Source organism: Mercenaria mercenaria, chromosome 16 (assembly GCF_021730395.1).
Source record: "Mercenaria mercenaria strain notata chromosome 16, MADL_Memer_1, whole genome shotgun sequence".
Lineage (NCBI taxonomy): Eukaryota > Metazoa > Mollusca > Bivalvia > Venerida > Veneridae > Mercenaria > Mercenaria mercenaria.
Genome location: NC_069376.1, coordinates 6,612,346 through 6,623,360, shown reverse-complemented (window position 1 = coordinate 6,623,360; position 11,015 = coordinate 6,612,346).

The window sequence follows — 11,015 nt, the reverse complement described above, 5'->3', positions numbered from 1 at the left end:
CTGCTTGGTTGTAAGTAGCATTTGATTTATATTAGATAAACAAACAAATCCGAGAATATACAAATGTAACTGCAACTATTGAGTAAAACATGTAAATATAGATTAATCGTTGGGTAAAACCAAGAATTGAGAAAAATTATTGCGTTAAACTAGGAATGTAGCCAACAAGACCATAGTCCTTTGAATTCTTTGAACGGTGTTCTTAAAAATTCTAGAGCAGCCTACATATTTATCCATTGTGAAAATGAAACAAGACCTGCCTTCAGTTGTCGTAAATATTTATCACGTGACAATGCTATCCAAAACGGTTTATTATTATTATTCATATAAAAGGGTCACTGGTGTCTGCTGACCAAGAATTTGTGAATAAGATGACCATAGATAATATGCAAGAATCATGAAAGTCAGGGTATTTACAAACATTATACACATTTCAAAGCCATTTCTGATTTCATAATTTCAAATTGGATAATGTATTTAAACGTGCATGGTATCCTGGTAGAGCGCCCGGCTCGAGTGCGGGAGGTCGTGGGTTCGATCTCTGGCTGCGTCATGATGGTACTAGTACTTCCCTTGCTTGGCGCTCTGCACTTAGAGGATAGGGCTAGAATTTTTGTCAGCCCGTTGTCAGTATAATCTACTTAGTTGGATATAAATGTTACGTGTTTACGGCGTAATATTCAGTGAGGTAGCATTATAAAGCTGGGCATTTTGCTTGTACAAGTAAGTGATGTCGTCTGCTTAATAAAAACAACGACAAACACATTATAGTCAAACTTTCGTTAAATATTTGTAGATAGCGGTTTATTAATGCAGGTATAGAATTGAGACAAATAGTATTTTTATTCTCTTATCCTATACTATTGTTTTCTAGTCTTGTTCAGACCCATGTTTTTTACAGGATATAAGCGATAAGGCAGTTCAGATTTTTTATAATAATGCCCCCATTCTTCTCAAAACAAAGAAAAGATCAAAGAGGAATTCTGATGAAGAGAAAGTAAAATTTAGAAAGTGTTCCTATGAAAACAATATTATCTACCCAGACTAAGGTTGATGAACAGTTCCAATTTTGAAACTCAATGTTTTAAATTTTTCCCCTTTCCAGTTTTTTGCTATTACAACAATGTCACAGTTCGTTTCGGGTGGAAATAACATATCTTCTGGGAAACATCACACGGTGGAGCGCCCTCTACTAATCGTCCACATTCCTTGGAAGCTAAATGATACAGTCCCACCTGTAAAAGTGAAACAAACGTCACAGTCAAACCTCGTAAAATCGGCGCTGCAAACTAACCATCAGCAAGGTATAAAAATTTATAACTTGTATTTTAAAGATCTATGAGTTCCCTTCGCTTTGTATTGATGTAGAGATTTATATAACATGTTGCTATGAGTAGAGTGCATACGTATATCCATGGTTTTATGGTTGTTTTTATTTTTAATTAAGGAAGCGGTTTTGTCTTACTGGTACTGAAGATGTAATGACATCCGGCAAGCAGACATTTTTTCGGGTGAAAAGTAGCTTAACACGCACGTAGTTTTCCGTAAGTCCAAAAGAATGCCGAAATTACAAACGGAAAATATATAATTGTCGATCTTAAATACGGGCTTTTATCCTCAGATATCACGTGAGCTGTGAGATCGTGGTTTAGTTAAACACCACGTGACTTTTGGGGTTTGCGCCATGCGCAAGTTACATGCGCATTGTGTAAGGTCAGTTCCAGAATTGTTTTACCTCTAACTTTCCCATGCGGTGTTGCATTTAGCTTCTTTGTATATTTTTTTTGTTTTGTATTTTATGGTTTTACTTTGCCTTTGTACATCGTGTGTGTCCAAATTACGCAAAAATGGGATGAAGTATCCCGAAGGCAGGGGTGTGGGAACATTGTTTCTTTACTTCTAATGGTCCAGGATATCTTTTCACTTAATGATTTTATGAAATGTTGTATTAAATTTATATTTTGACATAGAGGATATTACATGAGTGTCCTTCATACTGAATTTTTAAAAACGAGTTGAATAAATAATAAAATGCGAGACTGTCCCGAGTCAATTCAGTGTGTAAAGTCGCAGATGTAATATTCTTTTTATCACATATTAGCTTTTAAAAGTCAAAGCAAAAAAAATTCTACTTACTTTCATTATATAAACAAGTCAATTTGACCAACGTCTCCTACATATAAAACGACGTCCACGTTAAAGCTGTATTACATTACCATTTTATGTAACGTCTTTATTACACTCCCCGCGACGTCAAACATAGGATAAAATAATAAATTACATCTATATTGATTTTATTTAGGTGAAAGTGCTCAATAGCAAACTCACAACACACAGATCGAGCATTTGCCCGGACACAGTCGCACAACGTCAGCCGATACTAGTAAGTGATGCCGTCTGCTTATAGAACACAACGTCAGCCGATACTAGTAAGTGATATCGTCTGCTTACAGAAAACAACGCCAGCCGATACAAGTAAGTGATGTCGTCTGCTTATAGAACACAACGTCAGCCGATACAAGTAAGTTATGTCGTCTGCTTATTGAAACAAACGTCAGCCGATACTAGTAAGTGATGTTCGTCTGCTTATAGAACAAAACGGTCATCGATACAAGTAAGTGATGTCGTCTCTTATAAACACTACGTCAGTCGATACAAGTAAGTGATGTCGTCTGCTTATAGAACACAACGTAAGCCGATACAAGTAAGTGATGTCGTCTGCTTAAATTATAGAACACAACGTCAGCCGTTACAAGTAAGTGATGTCGTCTGCTTATAGAACAAAACGTTAGCCGTTACAAGTAGGTGATGTCGTCTGTTCATAGAAAACCACGTCACCCGATACTAGTAAGTGATATTGTCTGCATGTAGAACACAGCGTCAGCCGATACAAGTAAGTTATGTCGTCTGCTTAGGGAAAACACAACGTCAGCTGTTACAAGTAAGTGATGTCGTCTGTTATAGAACAACAACGTCAGCCGATGCTTTACAGAACACAACGTCAGCCGAAAACAAGTAAGTGATGCCGTCTGCTTTAGAACACAACGCAGCCGATACAAGTAATTTGATGTCGTCTGTTTATAGAACACAACGTCAGCCGTGCTTACGGGAACACAACGTCAGTCGATACAAGTAAGTGATGCCGTCTGCTTTTAGAACACAACGTCAGCCGATACAAGTAAGTGATGTCGTCTGTTTATAGAACACAACGTCAGCCGATGCTTACAGAACACAACGTCAGCCGATACAAGTAAGAGATTTCTTGCCTACCTAGCGGGGATAGTATACATTTATCTGAGCACGCGCCGGGGGATAGATATTCCTGTCTTTCCCTAGGGGAAAAAAACCTTGTCTAAAATAGCGTGCACTAAGGTGGTCATATAGTCTGGTACCATTGTGACGTCATATACTTTATAAATAATGTCAGGAAATCCCAAAACCTGTTTGTCTCCATGATCTATTTTGAACATGATAGGCAAGAAAAATGATCTAACTGTCTGTCTGTGTAAGACAGCTGTTTTCCCAAACCTGGGACAGCATGGATAAAAAACCTCGCTAACGCTCGGTTTTTCATTCCACACTGTCCCTTGGGAAGGGAAAACCCCGTATTACACAGGCAGGCATGTACGATCCTTATAGTCGTCTGCTTATAGAACACAGCGTCAGCTGATACAAGTAAGTGATGTCGTCTGCTCATAGAACACAACAGCAACACATCATCTTCAAATTTTTTGTTAAAAAAAATTTTATTTTGAAATTTTCTTCGTGGACGTATAATTCGGGGAAAAGATAACTTTTTCTTCATAATATCATATGATACTGATTTACTAGTCGTATTCAGACCCTACTTTGTTGTTCATATGAGATAACTCCTGAGGCTTTTCAAATTTTGTATGATTATCCCCCCTTTGTCTCATACATAGGGAAGAGATAGAAGGAATTTTGTTGGAAATTATAGAAAAAAGCGGGAAAGTTGAAATTTAGAAAAATAAACTTTAGAAATTTAAAAAAATATTATCTAAACTAATTGTTGAGGAGAAATTTCCGTTCAGAAAACATAAGGGCCTAAAAAAAGTCTGGATTTCAAATACCAGACAAAAGTAGGTGTATGATAAGATTAAATATTTCATAATAAGTTGATCTAAAGACATAGTTCTTTTTTTTTTTTTTAAATTAGATCTATACCATTTCACACAGTCTATATTCATACCCTTTTTTGCAGATATGAGAGAATCCGTGAACAATTCAGATTTATGTAATTTAAATCTCCCTTCTGTCCTCAAAAACTATACAAGAAAGTATTTGGTGAAAACCTAGTCTTCGTGGTAAATTGAGCAGCGACAAATAAAGGGAGCTTATCGTAGTTAAAACGTTATCGAGATAATGACGTCAAAAGTTTTACCAGTACTTCTAAAATGGCGGCGCCCATTGTTTTAACATGATAGCGTGAAGAAATGGTATAAAAAAATACTTTCAAGGTAAGTAAAAATGTATGGTATATACAAGAAATAATTTTTACTCAAGCGTGATAACCCTCAGCCTCTTTACACATGGATTCCTTGGCATTAGCTTTTAAAATGTCGTTTAACAGCATAACAGTAAGTGGGAGTTCCAGTCTATCACGTCAGAGATCTCTGTTGCCATAGAATGAAATCTACATCTAAGCTTTCTGTATAATGCACACCTCTATAGCTTTTATCAGAGTCACCACAACAGTAGTACATCATAAATTACATCACAGAGGCACATTTAAGTAGCTGTCAAAATAAAAAGTAAATTTGAATCATGTGACCGCATTACATTTTCAAAGGCAGTTTCACGATCCAATAACGTACCGCCGTATTACGTTTAACCTTTCGGGTGTTGATGAGCATCGTGCACATGGACCCGACTCAGTTATATCGATGTAAGACCACGCATTCAGCATTTTTTCAGGGGAAAAGAGGACGAATGCAGGATAAATGCTGATAATTGTTCCGGTTTGTATGCAATTCACAGATAAAAGATTTGTACTTGAAAACTGTAACTGAAATGTAGTCGAAAAGTAATAAGAAGAAAAACATGTATTTGGCATGCCAGTAAAGAACATACGTTGGAATGTTTTAGACATTCAATTATTTTAAATATTTTATAGAATAAGTCGTGCGCACGACATCTTAACTGAGCACACAACATTTTATCTTGAGCGCTCGCGAACGACATCTTATCTCGAAGGGTCAGACTTTCTTATCTCAAGCGTTCTACATCTTATCTCGTGCGCACGACATCTTATCTCGAGCTATCGACTCTTTTCTCGTGTGCACGACATCTTATCTCGAACGCACGACATCTTATCACGGGGAGCACGAGATTAGATGTCCTGCGCACGAGATAATATGTCTTGCGAAAGAAATAAAATTTAAAAAACAAAAAAAATGCATGTCCTAAAGATACCACCGTAAAAACAGCACATATTTCTTCTTTTTAAAAGAAGAAATGAATAAGTTCATAGGAGTAAAGAAGGCAAAGTCTTCTTGATAAAATAACTTTTAACACCGTTATCAGGTCTCGTTTAAGGTTAAAATAAAGCCGTTACGTTACGTAAATTTGATATTACAGTGGAGTGTTATCACAAATTTACATATGTACATGATCAGCTACCTGAAAACACTAGGGAATATTAAAAAAAATCATTCTGGGACCGTAAAGTACTATTATTCATCATGTTCATATAATGACCCATCACGGCTAAAATGACCATAAAATTATGAGAAGAAAGCCGAAAATCCCCGGATTACAAATTCTTTATTTATATATTTGTACAGGTGCCTGACTGACGCTGGATTTTGTCGTATTAAACAGTTATACAGGAGAATGGACGTTGATACAGTAAACCAGGCAGCGGAAGTGGTAAACCATTCATCTCATAGCAACGAGACTGTCATATATGGCAACTGTGGAAACATTTCATTGAGGATACGTTTTAAAAAATCACAATGTTTCCAAATACCTGTATCGCAGATTCCGATTCACGTCTGATGAACCAGGTGTCATGTTCGTTAGTGTCTGCAGCAGATTCCAAGAAAGTAAGATTTGTAGTTGAAAGACACATCTTCTTAAAAACGCGCCATATCATGTTCAAAACCCGGGAAATCACTCCCACAGGATTCGGAGCTAAATAGTAGCAGTATCTATTCAGACATATGCAAAAACCGTTCTAGAATTTCTTTTTTGAATGTTGATTCAAACTATAATGCTTTGCACTGAACACATAACAGGATGTAGCGGTGAATTTTGGAATTGATAACGTAGCAGAGGGGGTCCGGAATCATTTTTATGCAAGCACGGCGGCGATCCAGCGTGCTTTTCAAAATGAAGCAATCAATATTTCCTTCTGTTTTTGTCATGAAATAAAAAAAAAATGATTTTTTAAAAAAGCTTTTGAGAAAAAAAAGACGCGATTATTGATTGCCGAATTTTGAAGAAATTTTGTACATCTTTATATTAGAAAAGGAGACACATTAAGTTCACATTCTTTTTTTAAAAAGTTTGACATGTAAAATACAGAAGAAAGTTTGAAAGTAAGAAACTACAACTTAGTTTCTGTTATATTTGACATCGAGTTGGTGACCCGGGCCCCCTCTCCTCACAGATATATCGCACGAGGCAGCACCGGGATTGTAACACGAAAAGAATTCTGTGTAGTTTAAATATTCAAGTATATATACACTGAAGAACACATGCACCAGTTTTTATTTACAGCGTACACTTGCATTGTGTTTTGAGACGTAGTATGGATTTATTGCAGGTTTAAAATTGAACACAACTAAAAATGGTCAAGATTCGCTTTACTGAATAAATCTTTCGTGGTAATCATAATTTAAAAATAATTTATAATATTGTTTCGTTTTTATGTGCACGAATTTGTCCAAATACAGGAAGTTGAATATAGTTGTAAAATTCTGGTTGATTCAGAAAAATAATGTTTCTACAGCATTTCGGTCAGTTATATTTCTCAACGACGTCGCCAAGACATTGACGTCATCACATCTTGATGATAAAAAGAGCCGCGCCCCTGAGAAAACCAACAGTGGCAGTCTGGTCAGGATCTCTGCTGTTCGCTAACGGTTTCTCTAATTGCAATAGGCTTTGAAAGGAAACAGCGTGGATCCTGACCAGACTGCGCGAACACGCAGGCTGGTCTGGATCCATGCTAAATCGCAAAGCCACTATGTGGTTTTCTCATGGCACGGCTCAAATTGAATCATGGATCATGTTTTAACTTGAGTGAAAATTACGGAAATATTTGTACGTATAACAAAATGAACTTCTCTGCATTGTTGTAAATTACATTTATGTGCTGATCAAGATGAAACAAATATCGAAAGTGTCAGGTATAAACGAAAAGCCCCCTTTCACCTTGCCGCGGCTCATTTTTAATGCAGAAAATAAGTTTTATAAGTTTGTCAAGCGACAAAAATTTGGCGTTAAAAACTGAATCATGCATTTTCACAATTAAAATTATTGCAAAGTATGATGATATAGTGTATTTTTATTTTGTAAAATTTTGTATTCCATAAATATTTTATATCGGTCTGATATGGTTAAAAACACTAAATACTGTTCTTCTTTATTCTATATAAAATTCACATATTTCCAACGCCGTGCAGCATCATTAGGACCCGTTTTTAATGTCTGTACATTTGCTTGAAGAATATTGTCAATGCTGAATAAAAATAAAACAAAAATTTGGGTCATGTTTGATGATTTTTTTTAGTCTAAAAACACAAATACTAAATCAGCTAAAACCTGAGACCCAAAGTTATAGTGGTGTTGTTTGATCCAAGTATCCATGAACAAAAACTGTTATATCATTATGTAAATGCTACCTACATGTCAAGCATAGATTGGTCAAAAATGTGATTTTAGCTAAAACATTGCAAAGTAAATACGGGGAAAAAACGCATAGTTCAAAGTAAACAATCAACAAACTTTCACACGGATGTACGTAGAATAAAACAAATTTGCAACTAGAATGTGTCTGTAGGACAGTTGTCACAGACTGGTCAGTTGTCACTGACTGGTCAGTTGTCACAAATAAGGGACAATAATACAAATGTTTGCAGTCTTAGGAGATATAGCCTCAACAAGCATTTTATGAAAAGGATTCATTCTTCTAGGCCATATACTTTTTGAGCTATGAGCATCACAAACAAAAAAACCACATTTTGGCTATTTCAAGGGCAATAACTCTGTAATAAGTGCTACGATTCTCAAGAAGAATGCCCAAGCGTGCATGATTACATGATTATAAAGACTCGTGCAATAGTTCGTGAATTTTTCATAAAATACGTTTTGCTCTAGGCACATAAATAGGTGAAAGTGTGCATATTTTTTACCATTCAGGGGATATCAGGGGATACAACTTTAAAAATAGGTGGTGTTGCCAGCCAAGAAATAAAAGATGACACTTTATATCATGATAAAGACTCATGCAAGTTTTCATCTATTTATACTGCATATTTCTGAGCTAGGTGTGTCACAAGGTGAAAATAAGAATTTTAGACAATTCAAGGGGCCACAACTCTGGAAATAGGGGGCAGACCCAGATGAAAAATAGAAGGTGCGCAAGTTCGTATCATGATGAAGAAATCGGCAATGTTTCATGAATCTATATCAAATACCTTTTGAGCTATGTTCGTCACAAGGTGAAAATGTGCATTTTTACTGTTTCAAGGCCATAACCTGGAAATAGGGCGGGACCCAGATGAACAATAAAAGGTGCGCAAGTTCTTATCATGATAAAATCTTACTCAAGGTTTCATCAATTTATATCAAATACCTTTTAAACTGACTTCGGACGGACGGACGCACGGACAAGACCAAATCTATATACCCCCACCACTCATGGGGGGAGAGGGAGCACAACAAGTATTAAATATCTAGTGTTGCAGTTGAAAACCAAACCATCCATTTCTGCTTTGAAGTACAAAATATATATCTTCCCGAGACTTCTGCCCATAGGTTCATGTTTTACATATCTTAAATTGACAAATAAAACTGACCCTTAAATTTAGGGACAGAAATTAAAAGATAGACTTTGTAAATCCTAACTTTGCTTTATAAAGCTGTGTTTAAGCTCTGTGAGTCCCGAACGATCAATACTTAAAATATTTTCAAAAAGTTGTCCCCCTTTAGAAATGAATACCATTTGTAACGATAAAAATGAACAATTATTGCTGAAAACTGCCTTCTACTATTTTATGTGAAATTTCAGCACTGGGACATCATTGCTACATTGCAATTCTTTTACGCGAAGATAGATCAATGACTACGTAACAGTTCTTTACACGAAGATTGATGTATGTAACAGTTCTTTACACGAAGATTGATGTACGTAACAGTTCTTTACACGAAGATTGATGTATGTAACAGTTCTTTACACGAAGATTGATGTACGTAACAGTTCTTTACACGAAGATTGATGTATGCTCTAACAGTTCTTTAAAAATGGTGAGTTTTTAAAGGCACTGTCGAACTGTCTGAGGTGTGGCCCCTTTATGTAGCCCTTTCCATGCCGCAAAGTGCAGATATAGACTGTAGAATCTACTGACAATGTGTGCAGCTACATAATCCCAGGATAGTGGGGTTTGAGTTCTCTGTCTTATTTAAAAAAAAAAAATTATTTGTAAACTTACTATTTTGGAAAATTGTCACACTCCCAAACTATATGAACATTCTGCCATGTACATGTCCCAAACCGTTTAAAATGTAACTTAATATTTAGAACCTACCAGGTTCATTCATTCACGGACAATTCAAGGGGCTTGCGGCACAAAAATTGGATATGTGACGTTAAAAATTTAAGTACGAATAAAAATAGAATGACATATTACATTACGCTGAATTAAAACATGGTATTAAGTGAATTTGAACCCATGGTAACGAGCTTACCACTACACCTCCATTCAGTTGGTAAACCACTTCCGATATCAGTTATTTTGATACATATAGAGGGTATACACGCCATGTACCCGGATAATCTTAACTCTGTTCAGCGACCCTAATCAGTGCCAACATGGCGGATGTAAAGCCGATACAACTTTGTTTTCTGTATAATTACGATGTATAAAGGAATTTCTGTTTGTTTTATCTACTCCATTGATCAAGTATATAAAATTTTTTTCAAATGTATCATATTAAATAATCAATCATGTGTTTTTTAGGGTGGAAAAAACGACGAACAGGCAAACTTTTCAATGAAAACTTTTACAAAAAATCTTTAAAATACTTCTAGCTTTTGATGCCTCGGGCTATTTGTTGTTTGAAAGCAATGAATTACTGCTTTATGGCCCGTTTTCACTATGTTGTTAACCCACTTCATGTTGACACAATACATGTTCAAATTTACTGACAGCGAGAAAAGGGAAATTTAAAACCCAACTTTTATTTGAAAAAACCTAACTCAGTTTACATGAGGAATGGATAAAAACCTAACTTACACAAATTGCGTGGCGGATAAAAACTTAACTGACTAGTATTCTATAGAAATGAATGAGTTGACATGTACATGGTCTGATTATTGTAAACATTACTTTATAAGCGGTATTGTCTTCAAACTTTGTCACTAATTTTACAAGATGTTATATGTATGCCCACTACAGTCAAATATATTTTCATAATTTTAATATTATGCAAATAGCAATATTTGGAAAAATCTGGATAAACCCTAAAAAATAACTCAGTATAAAAGTCAAAATTATCATATTTATATAAGAAATTATTTAATACCACCGATGTTCGAAGTTCTGTAGTCCCCAACCCTCTCTCCCTCTCTCCCTCACACACACACACACACACACACACACACACACACGCACACACACACTGTTTCAGAAGAATTGTGTTTGTTTCAAATCTTGTATATCGTATAGTATAAGAGATTTTTATAGAGGTGCTAATGGAATATTTTTGATATTTTTGATATTGTTTAAATTGGATTAGATTTATGATTAATTATTAAATATGATATTTTT